The sequence below is a fragment of the Acinonyx jubatus genome, chromosome C1, assembly GCF_027475565.1.
Source record: "Acinonyx jubatus isolate Ajub_Pintada_27869175 chromosome C1, VMU_Ajub_asm_v1.0, whole genome shotgun sequence".
In the NCBI taxonomy this organism is placed as follows: domain Eukaryota; kingdom Metazoa; phylum Chordata; class Mammalia; order Carnivora; family Felidae; genus Acinonyx; species Acinonyx jubatus.
The window spans coordinates 24,659,889-24,669,741 of NC_069381.1; positions in this window are offsets into that span (position 1 = coordinate 24,659,889).

Below are 9,853 nucleotides of genomic sequence, written 5' to 3' on the forward strand. Positions count from 1 at the left end.
GGACTGTGGGCCCCACCTCACAGAGGATCCAGTAAGATCAAAGATATGGACATTCTTTGCTGTTGACATTTGAAGGATGGGAGAAAATTATTGACGGGAAGGGGCTGTGAGGTGGTGGGCCGGGAGTCAGATCCCCCTACAGCCAGATGACCTCGGACAAATCATCCTGGGCTTGGGAACACTCTTCCCCTCCACTGCTCCACTGAGGAAGTTGCTCCTCCACATGTCAGGGTTGAACTGCAACACCACTTCCTTAGGAATAATGCCTCTCCCGCCTGCCCAGAGAGGTGAGCTTCCCGTTATAAAGCTCTCCAGCTACCTATATTTTTCTAAACAACCCAAATAATCACAAATAGCTCATTACTGGCATGCTGACATGTTTAGTGTCTGTCCTCCCAGCCAGCCCGTGGGCTCCTTGCAGGAATCACGTCTGACCTGTTCTCCAGAGGTCGACACGGGGTCTGACCCATAGATGTTCAATAACTATTTCTGTATCACCTGGCAGGTTCTTTGAGTCTTAGCTGCTTCACTGGGCTGCTGGAGAAACCCAGAAGGTCAAGGATGAGGCCCCAAGCGTGAAGTGTCTGGGTGGATGGGCTGCCCTGTGAAGGTCTTTCTCTGAGACTAGAGGGAGGGAGTGCCCTCACCAGGAGGCAGGATGGCTTTGGCATTGGGGGAAGGGAGGGGGTGGTGTGGGAAAGCTGAGGTTCCAGAGGCTTGGTACCCTGCTGCCCCCAGATGCCTGTGAGGCCCGTGGGGGGGCTCTGCTCTTTCTGGCCTAAGAACCTTCAGATGTAGCTTGGCGCCTGGTGCTCCACTCAGCCCCTTGCTGCCTCTCGCCTGCCCCTTCCGCTCGTCTCCTTGTGCCGACACCCACTCCCCCACCAGCATCTGCCACGGGGAACACACGAATTCCTCAACAGACCTGGTCTGTTCCTCCACCAGGGCTTTGCATACATTGTCCCCTCAATGGCAGTGCACACCCCTTCTCTGCCTGGAAGGTGCAAGACACATTCGACTCCATGCTCTTCCTGTTGGGAAGCCTTGCAGGCCACCACACGCGGAGTTAGCTGCTGCTGCCTTAGGCCCCAGAGCCGCTTGGGTATTTTTCTCTCTATGCAGTGAAGCACCCACCACACTGGGCTGGGATTGGCTTCCTGTCTGTCCCCAACCTCACAACTGACTGGGAAATGCTTGAAGGCAGGGATCAGCTCAGCTCTTCACTGCAGCCCCAGTGCACAGCAGCACAGGGTCTGACACCAAGGAAGGTCCTGAGTAACCAGGGCCTGGGTTTCTTGGCAGGAGAGACTACTTCTTGGTATCTACAGTACCTCACCATCAGGCATTATGTGGGAAGAAGATCAAGGACCAAGGACAAGGGCAACCTTATTTGTTCACCCGCTAGGAAACTGAGGTTCATGAAGGGGTAGGGATTTGCCCAACATCCCACAGCACATCAGTGACCAAGCTCGGCTCCAAACCCAGGGGTCCTGCTGCTCGGTCCCCAGCCAGGGCTGTAGCAGCCTCGTACAGTGTTCGGGCGTCAAGCCAGGGTGCCCGGAGGCCCCAGGGGCCCAGGCCCTGCAGCTGCTCATTCCACACTGGCTCAGCCCTTCTGGCTGGGCTCTCAGCCAACTGCAGCACGAGGCTCTGTCTGGCTGCCCCTGCCAAAAGGTCGCTGTCAGCAATTTGGGGAGGTGACTAGGCCACTTCCCACTGGGTGGTTCAGACACAGCAAGGCCTAGAACAGCGTCTCCACTGGACTGTGGGCTCTGGGCCTGGCCTTTCAGCTGCACCGTGTCCTCCTTGCCAACCCGATTAAAACTGAGTTAACAGTCTGAAGTACACAGAGCAGAGCCCAGCATGTCATATGAACTCAACATTCATTAGCATGGCATCATTATTACTACTGTGATAACAAGAACCCATGTGGCACAGTGACTAAAAGCACAGGCCCTGAAAGTGTGCCAGCCAGGGGGCGTATCCAGGCTCCCCTACCTACAAAGTTAAGCAAGGTACTTAGCTGCCTTATGCCTCATTTTTAAAATCTTTGCTTTTATTTTATTATTTTTTAAGTAGGCTCCATGCCCAACGTGGGGCTTGAACTCACGACCCTGAGATCAAGAGTCAGATAGATGCTCTACTGACTAAGCCAGTCAGGTGCCCCCTCATTTTTTCAATCTTGCAAATAGGACTGTGGGAGAATTAAATCAGTTAATATGTAAAAGGTAATTAGAACAGGGCCTGTGACAGAGTGATCACTGAGTAAGTGTTAACTTGTTAAGTGGCCCAAATCCCTGGACGGATAGAGCGACTTCCTCATTGTCCTCTCTAACCCCTCTGTCCTCAACATTAAAACACAAACTGACCACATCAGCCCTTCCCTGTTTGAAAAGTTCCAATAAATGGGCTCAAGACCAGGTGTCCACAGACGCCTTGGCAGGAGGGTGCAGTTTGCTCCTACTTTGCCCCCGGCTGCTTCCCTGGTCTCATCTCCCAGCCCCATTCCCTTCCTCCCATGCTCCAGCTGTAGCAAACACTTGCTCTCTCCGGAGCCTGCTGCGCTTTTCCATGCCTCTGTGCCTTGTATGAGCTACAGTCTTTCCTTCTTTCACCACCCAGGAAGCCCCTGCTTGACTCTCCAGGCCCAGATGGGATGGTGACCCTGAAAGCCTTCCCTGCTGCGCCCAGCTGAAGTAGTTGCTCTGTCTTGTTCCCAGCATATCACCCAACACTGCAATTACCTGTGAATGTGTTTCTCCCTGGACTGTGCCCTGCCCTTGTCTTTGTGCCTGGCTCAGCACCAGCAGGCCGGAGCAGCTCAATGTTTGTGGAAGGGGAGGACTTCCAAGCATCCATCCAGATGCAGCTCTGGGTCAGTCCCTGTGCTGGGCACTGGGGGGGTGGGCGGAGGAGGCAGGCAGAGGCTGTCCTGGAAGGAGCGCCAGTCACCTGGGGAGCTAGGACAAGTCTGTGTATTTACAAGTCCGTGTATTTACGAATAGAAAAGTGCCAGGTGGCTTGAGTTGGGTGTGGGCCTAATCACAATTCCAGGAGATAAACTGGAGGTTGCCAGGTAGTGTGGGGAGACCCAGGGAGGAGAAATGGTGGAGTTGATTTCATGGACTGCCAAGTGGTTCCATTTTGCCAGAGCATACAATATAAAGGGGAGATGAAGCTCGCCAGGCCTCTGTGTGGCCGGCTAGTGAGTTCAGACTTTGCCCAGCAGATGATATCCCTCCCCTGCCCACTATTCTCAGCACTTTTGACCTGGGGAGGGGTTTCTAGGGCATTTGTTTCCCACAGGAGCAATGGGTGCTCAGGTAGGAGCCTAGCAGGAAAAGGCAGCCCAGTTTATAAAACATGTTTATGTGACACAAAAACTCTCCCGAGTGGCTGCCTGGTAAACTCCTAATCGTCCTTCAAGCTGTGGCTCAGAAGTGAACCCTTCTCTGAGGCCGTCCCCAACCCACCTGAGCTAGGTTCCTCACTCCCTGCTCTGTTCTTCCCACTCTGTGTCTCTGATTTTACGTGTGTCTCCTCTACTAGACTGGGAGCTCCTGGATGTCAGGCACTGTCTCATTCATCTTTGTTTCTGGGTCCAAGGGCCCAGCACAGACAAAAGGAAATTTTTTGCAAGTTTAAGGTGCACAGCATGATGGTTTGATGAACCAGGACTGAGCCCAGGTTTGGGGAGTCCATCTGGTGGGGAAAGAAGGCATGGCTTCAGATGGCTAAGGTCAGAGCTTGGCACACTTTCAAAGGAATCATGCCTTAGTTCTGATCCCTGTTGCCTTGCCGATGGCATGCTTGAGGGAGAAGGGAAGAGACATATATTGGGCACCTACTGTGTGAAGACCTAACGTGGACATTCTCATATAGAGAATTCTATTTAATTCTGAAAAAGGTATTGTGATCCTCAATGTACAGGGAGGAAGCTGAGGCTCACCAGGGGGAAGTGACTTGTCCACCATCTCCCAGTCAGGGAGAAGCAGAGCCAGGATCTGAACCCTAGGCTCAGTGCCTCCTTGCCTGGGGCTCAGGGGCTCACATGAACAGGAGTAAGGGCCAGGTGGGGACTCTCAAAGGGGAAGGCTGTGTAGTTCTGTGGGGGACTGGGGCCTACTCCTGGGATTATGTCCTTTGGCCCTAGACCAAGGACCCTGCAATCTGGGCATCTGCCCAGTGCTGTTACTCGTGCTGCTATGCTGGTCTCCCTGGAGCACGTGAGGGACTGCACGGTTGCCACTGTGGCCTGTGGCTCTGGCCCAGCTCCAGCCTGAGTCCGTGTAGCTCTGCAGCTTTCCCCACACCTGCCCCAGCCTGAGGCAGAAGCAGGGGAGGCTCCGGGCCCAGCCTTGGTGGCCTCAGACCAGAGGAGCAGCAGGGGGTAGTGGTGGCTGGGACCTACAAGGGGGTCATATCAGCCCTAGCCAGCACCCCAAGGGAGGGGGACTCTGGCCCACTCCCACCGCAAAGGTCACATGACTTCCTTTTTGTCTCTTGGTTGCTCTGAGGAGAAGGTGTGTAGATTAGGGTGTAGAAGAGGACAGGACCCCAAAGGCCCCACTTGGGTGGGTTTGGCATTCCCATGTCTCACAGGCTGCAACTCTGATAACAAACCCCCTCAATTCCTGCAGGGCCACCACGTGCCAGGTTCGGTGCTGAGAGCGCTATCCGGACTCATTTAATTTCTCACAACAGCAGATAGAGGACACAGGCTGGGAGAGGAGACTCTGGAAGCCGGCTTCCACTTTTCACTACCTTAGGCCACTCCACTGGTGCACAGACCTTCTGGGCAACAGTGGCCCCCTTTACTCACTAGCATTGTGGCTCCTGAGCCAGACAAGCTGGGTCGAAGTCCCACTTTCGACATTTACCGTGAGATCTGTGTTTGTTTCCTGTCTGTGAAATGGAGGTGATGAGGATAGCAACCTTGCAGGTCACTGTGAGGATTCATCGAGATGATGCATACAGAGTTTAGCGTGACATCTAGCACGTGGGAAATGCTCAACATATTGTTGTGGGGTGCCCTTCCCTCCTCTCCACACACCCCTTTCTCCTCCGTGAAGCCGCCCTTCTGACTGCCGCACCCCTCACTCACTGCGTCCTCCTCCTCCTGGGGCCCTCGTCTGTGCTGCATAAGTCAGCATATTCGGTTGAGTTGGATTCCTGTTGGTCACCTCTCCAGGTCGTCTCCCCACGATCTAGACTGCTCTTCCTTCTCCAGTCTCAATTCCCATTGGGAATTTACAGTTTCAGGGAAGCTGATTCTACTCCCACCTACTCCCCATTCTAAGGGTGAGACACATGCTCTGAGCTAAGCCACTCAACAACCTCTGCCCCTAGGGGTTAATCTACAGGTGGGCAGGTGAACTCATGTAATCCACAGTGAATCTTAGGACTTGCTGAGAATGCTGGGACACAGATTCTATTTTCTCTGTGGCTCCACATGGTGTGCAGTGCAAATGTGAGGTCTGGAACCGCTGCAGCGAGGAACTGAGAGAAGGCAGCCTGAGGATGATACTGAGGGTCCAGAGGTAGGACAGCAGCAGAGAAATGGAGTTCTGATCAAACCATGCCCGACTGCCAGGCTCCACTAGACTTTTTGGTTGCACGAACCAACAAACTTCCTTTATTGTTAAGTCGATCTTCTATTACTTGCAACTAAAATCATCCTGATTCAAACACTATCCAGTAAACAATTGTGTTTACCAACAAATACGTTTATTCACTTATATACCGACTAGGCCTCTGCTCCACACCAAGCACAATGTACTGATGTGGTCCTATCCTCCTCAAAGAGCTTACAGTCTGATGGAAAGCATCAGGGATTAAAATGCCGTTTGGAGGGCTGGCTCTGATATAGGTAACTTGCTTAGCATTTATCCTCCCTCCTTTAAATAGGAGAACCCTGACTTTTCTTTGGATGTCATCTAAAGGCCTGGCCAACTGACCACAGCAACTCATTCAGTGATGGGCATGAGAGTCAGCCCTGAGCCTGCAAGCTTTACAAACAGGTCCTGTACTTCTGCTGAGGGTGACTAATCTGGGGAAACATAAGACTGGGGTTTCCTCGAGCTGAAAGAGTGCAAGACTAGTTAGTCTCTGAGAGTTGGTAGCAGTAAACTTCTCTGACTTCACTCCTTCATTCAACCAGATGTCAGTGCCTCCTCCCACACCTGACCCTGTGCTGTAAGCTGGGGAAGGAGGGGTGAAGCAGACATGGCCCCTCTTCCGAGCTCAGTCTAAAGAGGACAAATGAGTAAGTAATCCACAGTAGCCATACTAGGAGTAATCAGCTTAGCCTGAAGGCATTCATTTTGGTTGTTGTTGCTGTTAATTATGTGATATGTTATACAGAGTATAACATATTAGAAGACCCAAGCAAAACTTAAAAATAAAAATTTCCTGGGGCACCTGGCTGGCTCGGTTGGTGGAGTGTGTGGCTCTTGATCTCGGGGTCATGACTTTGAGCCCCACACTGTGTGCAGAGATTGCCTAAATAAATAAACTTTAAAAAAATAAAAATCTCCCTTAGTTCCATGACTCAGCTATGATCATGCTTAATATTTTTTGTCTATAATCTTCCAGATGCTTTTCTATGTACTATACTTAAAAAAAAACCCAACTAAATGCAGTGTGGTATATTGAGTTGGATCCTGGAACAGAAGGGCACTAGTGGAAGAAGTGGTAAAAACCAAATAAAGTCAGAGTCTAGTAACGTCCCAACGTTCATCTCTCAGTTTTGGTAAATACCACGATTATGCTAATAGTAGGGAAGCTGGGTGACGTGCATATAGAAACTCTCTGTACTATCTCTGGAACTTCCTGTAAACCTAAAATTATTCCAAAATAAAAAGTTTACTTTACAAAATGAACTCATTCTCTATTGTTCTGTAATCTATGTTTATTCACTCAATAGTTTATCTTGAAATTCTTGTCTTAAAAGAATCTATTTCACGATCACATACTATTCCTTGAATGAATCATCACAGCCTATCTCCCCTATTGTTGGAAATTTAGGTTGTTTCCAATTCTCAGGGTTATAAAAAAAGGCTGCACATCCTTAGCCATTTCCTTAGAGTACATTAACAAAGTGGAAGTGCTGAGCCAGAACTGCCAGCTAGGAAACAACATACTGAGCACCACAAGCCGTCAATGTCCTCAAGCCCTGGATATATGTGAACTTAAGTCCTGCCAGGCACACCAAGAAACAAGTACTGCTCTCATTCCTTTATTATAGGACAACTGTCAGAGGGTTTCAAAGGATGAGCCAACAAATTCTCACCAAAGATTCTCTCAGCCCACCGCAGCCCCTCGCTGGTGTCACACCCAGCTCAAGCACACATGGATCTACCCTGTCCCAACGATGCCCTTCCGTGCTCCCTCCCATCCTGGCCTCAAGGAGGGCAGCTCCCTGCAGGCAGCCACTGCAGTGGTCTATGGAGTAAGAGCAGGTCCTGCTGGCCCAAGGTGTGATTTCAACAGCTCCTGTTTCCATCTTCAATGACAGAAGGTCCTCCTCGCAGTGACTTTTGGGTATTGTGGTCGTCAATACCCGGCAGGCCGCCATGTTAGGACAGACTGCTTCCTGTCCGCACCTCTGGGGAAGAGACTCGGATTCCCACCCCCACTGGGGGCACATCTAGCAGCTCAGGAAACACCCCAGTGAAAAGCAAACTGTTCTGGGTTGGTCCAGCAGTCCAAGGGAGAGATGGATATGGCGCTGGGGAACAGGGACAAAGATACACAGTCTGAAACACCTGGTAGCCATGGCAGGGTCTTTTCCTTGGCAAGGAACCATGGGAAAAAAGATAAAAAAAGGACTACTTATTGGGGTGCTATTTTTCAATTCGAATGGACTGTACCACCCATAGATGGGTGCTATGGTCATCCTTTTACAGAGGAGTTCATTCAGGCTTGGAGGTTAAGCAGCTCCCCAAGGGTACGTCAGTGCCAAGATCTAACCACAGGTCACCTCTGTCACCATAGAACCCATGCCCACATCACTAGGCAAATGACTGAACATAGAGCGGACATTAAAACCGAGAGACTCCCTTCTTTTCAGCCCCACAGCAAAGGGCCACCCCAACTCACAGTCAAAGCACTGATGCTATGTGTTTGGGAGAGGTGGGAAGGATGGCACGTGGGCCAAGCTGAAAGTGGCCATCAACTCTGTCCACATAACCTTGCCTCTGGCTCTTCCGGGTTCTTGAGCAGAAAAACTTCCCTTCTGAGGTCCGTATGCTGTTTGAAAGACATGGTTTCCAACCGAAAGCAGATTTCTCAAGTACCCTAGGGGTTCACTACATAAGAGCAGCCCTAGTGCCAACAGCCTCCACCTGGAATGCCCCACCCTCTATGCGGAGCCGCCCCAGTTCCACCTCCTCCTGGAAACTACACGACCCTCTTCTCTGCAGCCTCACCTCCTGTACCACATAAGCAGCCCTTTCTTCACTCTCCGCTTCTCCAAAATAGACTCGAGGCAGTTTGGAAAGACTCGAGACATGTCCAAGCACATTAACACCAAACAAAATGACTGACATTGGGTGAGGCGGGTAAGAATTTTATTACGAAACCCTGACGGAGGAAAAGCACAGTATCAAACACAAGGGGTTTCCTCACAGCCAGGGCAAGGAGAAAAACAGCAGAAAATGGAGCATTTCTTACCAGTAGAAGAATGCACACCAACTGAACAGAAGGTAAGTGATCTCCTAGCTCTAAGCTCAGAGGAATCCGTCCCCAAAGCCTTTCTTTAAGGGACCCCATCCAATGTGATGATTTGCCCCCTAGTGATTTTACCCCCAAAGTGCACATCTATTCAGTCTGAGGGTTACCTGCAGAGGATCTGGTCTTGCCCTTATCGTCCCATTGCCTCACGTGATCTAAGCACAGAACTGCCATGTGCCTGAGATGCCAGCAGGGCAGTGGTCCCTCGGGGTTACGATCATGCCACGCCACTAGCTGTGTGGACCCGCGGTCTGAAAGGAGTGACCGTGAAGTGGAACCAGTACAGACACCCTCCTGCTGCAGCCCTTTCCAGAAGCTATTGGCCGGGAAAACGGGTTCCTCTCTCCCCCCAGGAACTTGCTCCTCTGGCCTTCTGGAACAGGAGTGGCTCCTAGAGTTCTGCAAATCCAGTGCACTGGGGCTTCAGCACCCACAGCAGGGAAGCGAGGGAAGGACGAAATAGAAAACTGTCTTACCTGAGGCAACACTGGCAAACGGCCTCGACTTTCTTCTCCTTTCATTCAGATGTATGGCTCGTGGACTCCTCTGCATCGTGAGTGCCTGGAGAGTCTTTCCCTGCTCCCAGCAACGTGTCAAAGCAACGGTGCCGCGGTAAGAGGCCAGGATGTGGAGCCGCCGATGGGCTCCCTCTCGGCTTCTGTCACTCCTAGATGTGCGGACCTCAAAATGCACAGACATCACGTGGAAGTAACAGCAGCACTCACTCCCACAGGGTTACTGAGTGAGATAGTGTATGCAGAACCTATCATACAGTAAGCATTAAGTAGACGTTAACCCGTGAGTAATCATGAGAATACGAAAATACAGAATTCTGCAGGCAGTTTTACAGGTTCATGGACTTCTAGTGGATCCTAGCTTAAGAGTCCTTGGCCTGGTTCCTGAAAGTCAGGAAGATGACAGCTATCGCCAATGCTTGCATTTTCTCTCTGAACTCCATCGTCATGTCCTGGGCATGTGCTGTGTACAGGGAATCCGGGTCACCAGTGTCGCCAGCACACCTGAGGGGCAAGGGTCATTTCTGTTCTACTGATGAGGAGATGACTCACCCAAGGCCTCGTGGCAGAGGAGGTGCGGCCAGAATCTGTCTTCATTTAGCGGT